The 12,014-nt window shown below is 43.6% G+C and overlaps 1 protein-coding gene across 2 annotated transcripts in view; it reads left to right on the top strand.

The window, feature by feature from the left end:
• The first annotated feature begins 5,376 nt into the window (after window positions 1–5,376).
• LOC138853341 (uncharacterized) overlaps window positions 5,377–12,014 on the top strand; it is a 134,519-nt gene continuing 127,881 nt past the window's right edge. The window contains exon 1 of one of the 2 annotated variants that reach the window (XM_070089521.1): window positions 5,377–5,801. The gene's annotated coding sequence lies outside the window, so the exon portion shown is untranslated. The remainder of the gene's footprint in view (window positions 5,802–12,014) is intronic. The other variant, XR_011392543.1, reaches the window with a different exon arrangement.

Below are 12,014 nucleotides of genomic sequence, written 5' to 3'. Positions count from 1 at the left end.
ATCATTCCACCAATCGCTCCTCTTCCCTCCTGCACCCACTTTCCTGTAACCACAAACTTCTGCTGAACACTCTAACACTACATTTTTAAACCTACCCCATACCTCTTCGACCCCATTGCCTATGCTCTCATTAGCCCATCTATCCTCCAATAGCTGTTTATATCTTACCCTAACTGCCTCCTCTTTTAGTTTATAAACCTTCACCTCTCTCTTCCCTGATGCTTCTATTCTCCTTGTATCCCATCTACCTTTTACTCTCAGTGTAGCTACAACTAGAAAGTGATCTGATATATCTGTGGCCCCTCTATAAACATGTACATCCTGAAGTCTACTCAACAGTCTTTTATCTACCAATACATAATCCAACAAACTACTGTCATTTCGCCCTACATCATATCGTGTATACTTATTTATCCTCTTTTTCTTAAAATATGTATTACCTATAACTAAACCCCTATTTACATCCCCTTTATTTATTCCTGTCTTCCATTTATACACCTCAATCATATCCCCCCTAATTCTACGTCTTTCTAGAGAGTGCAGTTTCAGGGCCCTTAGTCTATCCTCATAGGGAAGGTTTCTGATACATGGGATCAACTTTGTCATCCTCCTTTGTACATTTTCCAGAGAATTTATATCCATTCTGTAATACGGTGACCAAAACTGTGCAGCATAATCTAAATGAGGCCTAACCAAGGATGTATAGAGTTGAAGAACAACCTGAGGACTCCTATTATTTATGCTTCTTGATATGAAGCCAAGGATTCTATTAGCTTTATTGCGAACACTTATGCACTGTTGTCTTGGTTTCAGATTACTGCTAACCAGAACTCCTAAATCTTTTTCGCAATCCGTAATATTAAGATCTACATTATTTAGTTTATATGTGGCATGGTTATTGTCCTGTCCAACATTTAGAACTTTGCATTTGTCTATATTAAACTGCATCTGCCACTTCTCCGACCACTGCATCAGTCTATTCAAATCTTCCTGGAGTGCTCGAATGTCCTCGTCAGAATGAATTCGACGGCCTATTTTGGTGTCATCGGCAAACTTGCCGATGTCGCTCTTTATGCCCTCATCTATGTCGTTTATGTAGATTGTGAACAGCAGGGGGCCCAACACTGACCCCTGTGGAACACCGCTCGTGACACTTCCCCACTCTGATTTCTCCCCATTTATGCAAACTCTCTGCTGCCTATTTGTCAACCATGCCTCTATCCAGGAAAAAATTTCTCCTCCTATTCCATGTGCTTTAATTTTCCTCAATAGTCTCTGATGTGGGACCCTGTCAAAAGCCTTACTGAAGTCCATATACACAATATCATATTCATTACCATGATCTACCTCCTCAAATACCTTAGTGAAAAAAGTTAATAAATTCGTAAGGCAGGAACGCCCCTTTGTAAAACCATGCTGAGATTCGTTGATTAATTTATGCTTTTCAAGGTGGCTATGAACTGCCTCGGCAATTATTGATTCCATAAATTTTCCCACTATGCAGGTTAGGCTTATTGGTCTATAGTTCGAAGCTAAGGACCTGTCACCTGTTTTGAAGATAGGTATCACATTTGCCATTTTCCACTTATCTGGCACCATGCCAGTTTGTAGTGATATGTTGAAAAGATTAGCCAAAGGTGTGCTAAGCTCCTCTTTACATTCCTTTAGAACCCTTGCATACAGTTCATCAGGGCCTGGGGATTTGTTAGGTTTTAATTTATCTATTTGCCTAAGGACCATGTCACTTGTGACCCTAATAGTGCACAGTTTATTATCGTCCTGTTCTACATAATTTATCATTACTGGAATATCGCTGGTATCCTCCTGTGTAAAAACTGAGAGGAAGTATGTGTTAAAAATTCTACACATTTCCTTATCACTGTCAGTGAGCTGACCCGAGGAACTTTTGAGTGGGCCTATCTTGTCCCTGATCTTACTTCTGTATACCTGAAAGAATCCTTTTGGGTTAGTCTTCGATTCTCTTGCAACTTTAACCTCATAATCTCTTTTTGCTTTTAAGATAAGATAAGATAAGATTTTGTTCGGATTTTTAACCCCGGAGGGTTAGCCACCCAGGATAACCCAAGAAAGTCAGTGCGTCATCGAGGACTGTCTAACTTATTTCCATTGGGGTCCTTAATCTTGTCCCCCAGGATGCGACCCACACCAGTCGACTAACACCCAGGTACCTATTTGCTGCTAGGTGAACAGGACAATAGGTGTAAGGAAACGTGTCGGAATTTCCACCCGCCGGGAATCGAACCCGGGCCCTCCGTGTGTGAAGCGGGAGCTTTAGCCACCGATTTCTCAATTGCCCCTCTCCTCTTTTGATTTGCCTATATATGCCTCTCTTTTGACCAATCAGATATTTTAATCTATTGTTCATCCATTTAGGATCATTTTTGTTTGATCTGATTTCCCTATTTGGAACATAATTTGGCTGAGCAGCTAGAACTATGCCCTGGAAAGCATCATATCGGCAACCATCACCACCTACCTGACCCTTAGTCAGGTCATTCCAGTTCAGCCCACCTAAGTAATTTTTCAGTCCTATGAAATCAGCCAAGCGAAAGTCAGGGACGGAGACTTGATTGCCATTATTAGGGGAATTCCATGATATATTAAAACTGAGTGATTTGTGATCACTTTCCCCAAGCTCATCATTAACCTCAAGATTATTAATTAGTGTTTCCCTACTGGCAAGAACCAAGTCAAGGAGGTTATTTCCCATAGTTGGCTCTGTCACAAACTGTTTTAAAAAACAATCCTGGATCGTATCAATAAAGTCACCTGACTCTAAATTTCCTGTCAAATTGCTCCAGTCAATCTGTCTATAGTTGAAACCTCCCATTAGCACAACATTTTCGTATGTAGATGCCTTACGAATTTCGTCCCATAGAAGTTTACTGCACTCCGTATCAAGATTTGGGGCCCTGTAAATCACACCCAAAATTAGTTTTTCTCGGCCCTCGAGAAGCTGTAACCAAACAGATTCAGTGGCTGACGCTTCTAATTTAATATCTTGTCTAACACAACAATTTAAATTGTCTCTGACATACATCGCTACTCCACCACCTTTCCTGTTGACCCTGTCAGTGTGGAATAATTTATAGCCTTGTATGTGACATTCAGAGGGCATCTCTCTATCTTTCAGATTGAGCCAGGTCTCTGTTATAGCAATAATATCTATGTTTCCTGCACTTGCAATTAATCTTAGCTCATCTATCTTATTTCTTACACTCCTGCTATTAGTATAGTAAACCTTAAGGGAGCTAGTCCCTTGCTGCCCTCTGCTGTCCCCCTTTGTTTGCTGACCTGATCTATTGTCTTTATTTATAACTTCATGCTGAATGCCTTTTATACATTTACTGTTTCCAACCCAAGTGTTGCAACCTGCTTGTTTCCCACACACACCCATACCTCTAAATTCCATCAGTTTAAAATCATAGGCATTTCACCAATGGCCTTCTCAATCGAGTCTGCAAGTGCTACCACCCCAGCCCCAGAGAGATGTACCCCATCCCTTGCATACATATCATGTTTGCCATAAAAGTTGTTCCAGTTGTCAATGAATGGGATTGCAAGTTCCTTGCAGTATCTGTCTAGCCAGCAATTTACACCAATTGCCCTAGACAACCATTCATTTCCTACTCCCCTTCTAGGCAAGATGCTACATATGATTGGGATCCCTCCCTTAGACTTAATGAAATCTATAGCTGACCTGTACTTATCTAGCAGCTCTTCTCTCCTACCCTTCCCAATATCATTTCCACCAGCACTGAGACAGATAATGGGCTTGTTCCCATTACCTGACATGATATTATCCAGCCTGTTGACAATGTCCCCAACACCAGCTCCAGGGAAGCACACTCTATCTCTCATCTTCTTATTCCTATTACAAAAAGCACGGTCAATATATCTTACCTGAGAGTCACCAACCTCAAGAATGCACTTACCTCCATTAGCAGGGGCAGTAGTACCCTTACCTTCACTGGCCACTGAAGTACATTCATCCTGAAGAACAGAGAAGCGATTTCCTACCTTCAGATCTTCACTCTTAACTTTCCTTACTCTGATGTGCCTTCCATTACTGTGAACCACTCGCCACTTGTAGCAGGTGCTGGACTGCACCTCACTGCTGGTAGCCGTTGCTACCTCCCCAACTACAGCCTCCTCACAGCGAGACAGACTGCACCTCACTTGAAGCCTCATTCCCCACAACTCCAGCCACCTCACACTCTATCCCAGACCCATTGAGGTGGACCTTCAGCCTCCTAATCTCCTCCTGGAGAAGCAAGATCTCCTCCTTCAACTCTCCAACCTCAATTTTTAAAACACTGCAGAAGCAAGCCATGCTTTGTAACCGTCTGGCTCCTTATTGCCACCTCCCTTGTTAAAAACGATAATAAATTTGTTGAGTTAGGCATAAGAATTAACAACTGGGCGTCTACACTGCAAACTGAATTGTTTGCAATCCTAATAGCGCTAAAGGTAACCTATGACACTGAGCTTGACTCTATCATCATTACTGATTCTATGTCATCATTGAAGGCTCTTGACTCATATAATGACTCCAACAACATGCTCATTGGAGGAGCCAGGTATAGATACTCAAAAATTAGGGACAAAGGAATTAATGTACAATTGCTATGGATCCCATCACACATTGGATTACTCCTTCATGATAAAGTTGATATGTTAGCCAAGAAGAGTACCCAGAAGGAGAATGTAGAATATAACTTTGGTATAACTGTGTCTAGCATTAGGAATAATATTAGGAGAGAAGTAAATAATGAAAATGATTGTTATAGGAATGCAGTTAGAAGCCTGAGTAGATCTATAACCCACTATGATAACATGAACGTAGATAAGTATGTTTATGGAGCAACTTGCAATGTGAACAGACTGACTGATGTTGTAGTGGCCAGGCTTAGGCTTGGTTACAAGTACTGACTGATGTTGTAGTGGCCAGGCTTAGGCTTGGTTACAAGTACTTCTGGCAGTTTGGGAGACACACAGATGATGATCAAACTAAATGTAAATTATGTGATCAGGCATATGGTCACTCTCTTGAACACTATGTGCTTAAATGTCCACTTATTGAGGAATACAGAGACAGACAGTATAATAACCTATGTGACATGTCAAGATATCTTATTAATGAAAATAAGATACCAGATATACTAAGCAAATTTCCTAAATTTGCCTGTAACAGATAAGTGAACTATAGATATGTAGATATAAATCCATATGTATTCCTGTTAACCGTTTGGTGCCTAGTTCCTAGGCCTTTTGTGTATCCATATGCTCTCGCGCTACCGTCCACAGGATGGACATGGGCGGCACAATAAATTAGCTACTTCGGTGGCAAAATCAAATTCTTAGGTAAGACACATATGTAACAGTTTTATACCATTTTAATATTAATTTTTATGGACTTACTTAAGGTCTTTATTCACAAGTTTAGAGCTTTTTAAGCAAGTGTCGAGCGGTAGTTGAAAAATTTATTTGGCAACACTGTTAGTGAGGTGTGAAGGTGGCAACACTGAGCAACAATAACAACAACGTGAGTTTGAAGAACCACGCGTGTTGAGAGTGAACCTTGGAGAAGAACCACGTCAGTGTTGAGAGTGAACCTTGGAGAAGAACCACACCAGTGTGAGAGTGAACCTTGGAGAAGAACCACGCGTGTTGAGAGTGAACCTTGGAGAAGAACCACGCGTGTTGAGCGTGAAGGTTGAACCATCATGTACCTGTTTTACTACGTAGATGACTCTGGTAAGAGAGTCTACACACTCAAGGTCAGTCTCAACAACATCATACTAAGTTTTTCAGGTATATACAAGTACAGTTATATAAAGTAAAAGGACACAAGTGCAACTAATGTGACATTTATTGTGGCAACGTTTCGCTCTCCAGGAACTTTATCAAGCTCCTGGAGAGCGAAACGTTGCCACAATAAATGTCACATTAGTTGCACTTGTGTCCTTTTACTTTACATATTGTCGGTAATTCTACCAACTTTATTACAGTTATATAGGTGGAACACTAGCACACTCAGCTCACACTCTCAGGGCCGGGGATCGAATACCCGGTACGGCTGGAAGACATTAGCATGTGGTTCAATAAGATACCTGTTGTCCCTGTTCACCCATCAATAAAATAGGTACATGGGTGTTAGGGGACTGGTGTGGGTGGCATCCTGGGTGTTAGGGGACTGGTGTGGGTGGCATCCTGGGTGTTAGGGGACTGGTGTGGGTGGCATCCTGGGTGTTAGGGGACGTGTGGGTGGCATCCTGGGTGTTAGGGGACTGGTGTGGGTGGCATCCTGGGTGTTAGGGGACTGTTGTGGGTGGCATCCTGGGTGTTAGGGGACTGGCGTGGGTGGCATCCTGGGTGTTAGGGGACTGGTGTGGGTGGCATCCTGGGTGTTAGGGGACTGGTGTGGGTGGCATCCTGGGTGTTAGGGGACTGGTGTGGGTGGCATCCTGGGTGTTAGGGGACTGGTGTGGGTGGCATCCTGGGTGTTAGGGGACTGGCGTGGGTGGCATCCTGGGTGTTAGGGGACTGGCGTGGGTGGCATCCTGGGTGTTAGGGGACTGGCGTGGGTGGCATCCTGGGTATTTTTTTTTATATTTTATTTAAAAAACTTTACAGCTTAATATTAAATAAAGATATAAAATGGGTACAGTAGGATCCTCAATCCTACACAACATACACTAACAAGTTTTAACAACACATTGTAATGGACATAAAAGAGGTTACCCATATACATTCACCAAATTTTCCATATAACATACTACTATAATATAAACAATATAAACTATAACTATATAAACTATATAAAATATAAATTATATAAACCTTTCAGATTTGTATAGTTAACATACTGTGACTGACTTATGACAAAGGTTCACAACCTTCACAGTATATAATCAGACTAATGACCTACATCACAATCTCAGTTAAAAACAAGTACATGCTCTTCCCAAAATTAACCCCTATACAATAAGAATTGTTTATTTTATTGAAAACTCAGGTACAAAAAAAAAAAAAAAAAATTATGGGTGCATAAAATAAATATGTCAACGAGATACCAGGCACTAACTAGATTCTTATATAAATAAATAATAAAGTCAAAACACAGGAAAATAAACACTATACAAATAAACAATGTGACAAAAACAAGCACACAGAATTACACACATACACAAGCAATCACGTATTATACAACGGGATACTTCATCTGGCATATTACTAGGCGTGGCTTCCGCCTGCCAACACACAACGTATCCAAGACTTAATCTAAGAACTCAGGTGCCTTAAAGTGCACAACAATACGTTAATTTGGGCGACTACCACGGGGTTATTATCATGGACTAAGAATAGGCACTACAGTTCAAAGGTGGATCAGGATGACGCTACCATTTACTACAATGAAAATATCTAATATAACAAAACGAAAATACACTGTGATATTTGACATCTCAATAAAACACAAATGCCAGCAGCTATAAGTGAACTTATACACTGACAAGATGCACACATTGAAAAATACTGCCTCCACATATAGTTCAAGCTCCATCACAGCTTACAGGAAAACGAAAACTTGCATATATACATATATTATTGAAAAGCACACGGACACGGCATAAAGTATAAACGGAAATAAGAAAAACGTTTCAACTGTGCTAGGAAGCACACCATATACAAAAAGTACACCAATGACTTGTAAATGAGGCATAAAAGACGAGAAACATTCCTAAAAGTTGTATATACAAAGCACGTAAGATATTTCGTCATCACCGTTACATAGGAGACGCACATAAACTCTGAGAACACAAAACATTCACGCACTTGACAAACACAATTAGACACAGCTGACCAGCCCGTTAGATTACCCACTGAACACTCACAACTATCTCAAATCTCGTAACTCCAAGGCTTTATATTCAGGCGGGAAGTCTCTCTCCCATCTCCCCTCATATACCAACCTATTTCGACATTTTGTCCTATAAATCGTCCCTGCTAACACCCTAATTCTACTGTTACCATCAACGTGCCTCATAGCCCATGACACGAAAATATAATCGGCCACAACATACGACACCGCACGCTGTACACGCAAGTCAACCCCACCTACATCAAAACTCAACGCCCGGAGTACCGACAAACCTCCCCCCCCTACCAAACGCAAAACCCTACTGAACCACTCTCGTACCATACCTAAAGTCTCACAGAAATACACAACATGAAAAGCAGATTCCTCCATCCCGCACACCGGACAACCCCAGTCTTCCTCCAAACGCCTATTATACAACACCACCCCAGACGGCAAGATTCCATGTAAAAATTTAAAAACCACTTCCCGTACTTGAGCAGGCAGACGCAACTGTTGAACTCGCCTCCATATATCACCCCACGCATACATGGGATACATTCCTTCAACTCGCACCACGACTACCTCCCTACCCGCCCTTTCTAAGGTACATAATTTTACACAGCGCACGTCCCTCATGTTCAATAATACGCGAAGCATCGCGTCGCACCAAATTAAATTCCTCCCTCTCCACCACCTGCGCAGGTCGTGATACAATTCGCTTAACCCGCCATGCATCCCACCCAGTCGGAGAAAACGACGCTTCACGTAACATGCCATGACACGAGCCTCTAGAGGAATGAGACCCAACCCTCCCTGATGCAGTGGTGTCTCCACCACCGCTCTTGTGAGCCAATCGCATCCAGAACCCCACAAAAATCGATAAATTCTATGCAAAAGACGTTTGACGTCCCCCTGCAACAGAGGATACAGTGCAGCAACGTGCCATACTTTGCTATAAAGCAGGACATTAATGACCACCGCCCTCTGATGCAGGGTTAAATGTCGCGGCCGTAAACTATTTAAGCGCCCCAAGACACTATGTACAACCCTCCCCGAATTGCACGCCCTCATCTGATCGACCTCCCGCATATAATGAATACCACATATAGTGATACGATCAACCACAGTCCACCCCTCTGCATCCACCCCATCCCCCACCCACTCCCCCAACTCCATAATTTTCGATTTTTCTCTATTAACACACATCCCCGTAGCCTTGCCAAATATGTCAACAAGTCTCCCAACAAAACCCAATTGCTCCCGTGAACGTAATAACACAGTAGTATCATCAACATAACCCACAAGGGTTGGTCGACCACTACTCGGACCCAACGATGTCTCTATTGCCCTCCCACAAACAGCCCAGTAAAAAGGGTCCTGCATACATGCAAAAAACATTTGAGACATGGGGCATCCCTGACGAATGCCCCTGCTCATGTGTACAAAAACACCTAACTTGCCATTAATTTGTACTTTAAAACCCGCTCCATTGTACAACGAACGGGCCCACATGATGACCTCATTTCCAAAACCCTGCCATCTCATAAATTTCCACAGAACCTCTCTTTCCACACTATCAAAAGCGGCTCGCCAGTCTAAAGCCAAAACACCACCCCCACCCCTCACCCCGCATTCCTCAACAAACTCCCTGATATTCCCATGACCATCATACATTGACCTACCTGGCACACCAAACTGACTCTTATGGATTACCTTATCAAACACTTTCTTAATTCTATTCATCAATATTTTCGCATATAGTTTATAGTCACTACACATCAACGATATGGGACGGTAGTCCTTAATCGCTAACGGCACATCACATTTCCTAACTAAGACCAACACCGCCGTACGCTGAGACAGACCTAACACCCCCCCCCCTCCTTCATCGCATTGAGTAAACGAACCATAAAAGTCCGTATTACCTCCCAATGTTTGATATAAAATTCACAAGGGATGCCATCAATGCCTGGAGCCTTCCCCTTACTCATTCCTTGTAGTGCCTCCCACACCTCTGCCTCAGATATAGGCCCACCCATGAGAAGGCGATCATAATCATTTAACTCGCATCGTACGCCTCTCCCCAAATCCTGTATCGCATGCTCACTCACGTCTTTACTTTGCATCTGGATCTTACTCCAAGTATCGACATAAAAACTTATCCCCTCAGTTGTTGTTAAGACCTGTCCCTCACTATACCCGTCAACTTCATCCTGCACCACTAAACTCACAATTTCAGTCGCTTTTCGCCTTTGTGTCTGACTTTGTAAGACGCAAGCAGACGGCTTGTCACCCCACAAAGCCTCCTCCACCCCACTCGAAATGCGCGCCCCATCGAAAACCTTATTTTTCATTACTTGGATTTGTTCTTTAATAGCATCGATCTCATCCACTGGGTAAACCCCAGATGCCTCTCCCTGTGCATAACATTGTCGTAGATGACCCTCCAGGTACCTCTGAAAACCATACTCCATGCGAGTGGCCTCCTTACACCGATTCACATAAAAATCCTTAATTCGAGGCTTCACAACCTCATCCCACTGTCGTACTAAATCCCATCCCTCCCAGGAGTCTACTCCCATAGACGCCCAGAAGTCCTCGAATAGTTCCCTATCATCCGCACTTTGTAGCATCCGCGTATTCAGTTTCCAGTATCCCTTAAAACGATGCGGGAGACCTCCCCAGTCGAGCTCCACAAAAACTCCCCGGTGGTCGGAGAAAAAGACGTTCAATACACGCACATTGATTACGACCACCCGCCGAGACACATACACCCTATCTAAACATGCTGCATAGCCCCTACGCACAAAAGTATGCTCAATCCCAAAGTCACGTCCTCCGCGTACATCTACCAACCCCAAACCAGACAACAAGTCACCCAAAACAAGCGAACAGAACCCCGCCCCCCTCGGTTCAACATCTTTACGGCGCACTACACAGTTCCAGTCACCACCTACCACTGTAATTTCTGGCAGGGACCTCAAATAATATACCAAGACATCTCTAACAAAAGTATTTTTAATGTTAACATCATGTTCAGCCGGCCCATATACCCCTACAAAACCAACTCTTCTACTACCCCAATCCCCCACGACTCGCACCACGCGACCCTCCCCCCCTTCCTCCCAATGTCTCAGCACAAACGGGCTGGTCGCTTTTATCAACACAGCCACTCCACCTTTCAGACGTCTGGAATGAGTCACATAAATGTCATAACCATCCATCTCAAACAAACTTCCTACTTTATGGTTATGTTCTTGCAAAAAACACACATCCACTGCAAAACGATTCAACCACTCACGCACCTGCACACACTTTCTGACAGATTTCAAACCATTAACATTAATAGTTACACACCTAACTGTGTTAAAGGTGGCTTTCCTCTAGGGGCTACCACTCCCTTTTTCTCTTTGCGCCGGCAAGCACCCAAGGCACTTCCCGCACCTTTGGCAATCCCCGTGATATTACCTGCTGTCCTGGACTCGCGCGACCTCCCCGCACCCGTGATTTCCGACCACGTCTTCTTCCCTGAACGTTGTCCAGGGGTCAAGACATCATCGGAGTCGGACGGGGTAGCCGCACGCTTCCTAGAAACAGCATCTTCAGACATGTCAGTACTTGGGGTGTTCTCCTTGTGAATTTCTGCCTCAACAGTGTGAAAACTCGAACTCTCCAAATCTCTCACTTTAGCTATCTGATCAGCATCATCTGCACGTAATTTCCCCTCATCAGAACACAACACAGAATCAGACTCATGCGACGCTAATAGGTCACTTAACGCAGATACAATGTCGGCTTCCATCTCACCTGCCTCTCTTGCTATAGGGATTTCACTGTTCACATGTTCCACCTCGTCAAGGGAGGCAGTCCCAGGTAGAGTCACACAAGATGACTCTAGTAGCATGGCCCTATCAACCTCAGCACTCCATGATGTCATACGCGGCGATGTCTCGACAACCTCCTCTTCCAGAGCCTGACGGGGTACCTCACCGTCAGGTCGACGACCACGCCCCGATGGCGGCTGGCGCTGGACACACTGAGCCGCTATGTGATCCAGAGCGCCGCAGAGGCGGCAAGTTCTTCTCTGTCCAGGGTACGTAACGTACACCTGGGAACGAAACTCCTCCAGTTG

This window comes from Cherax quadricarinatus, chromosome 28, assembly GCF_038502225.1.
Source record: "Cherax quadricarinatus isolate ZL_2023a chromosome 28, ASM3850222v1, whole genome shotgun sequence".
In the NCBI taxonomy this organism is placed as follows: domain Eukaryota; kingdom Metazoa; phylum Arthropoda; class Malacostraca; order Decapoda; family Parastacidae; genus Cherax; species Cherax quadricarinatus.
This window is presented reverse-complemented; position numbering and strand designations above follow the sequence as displayed.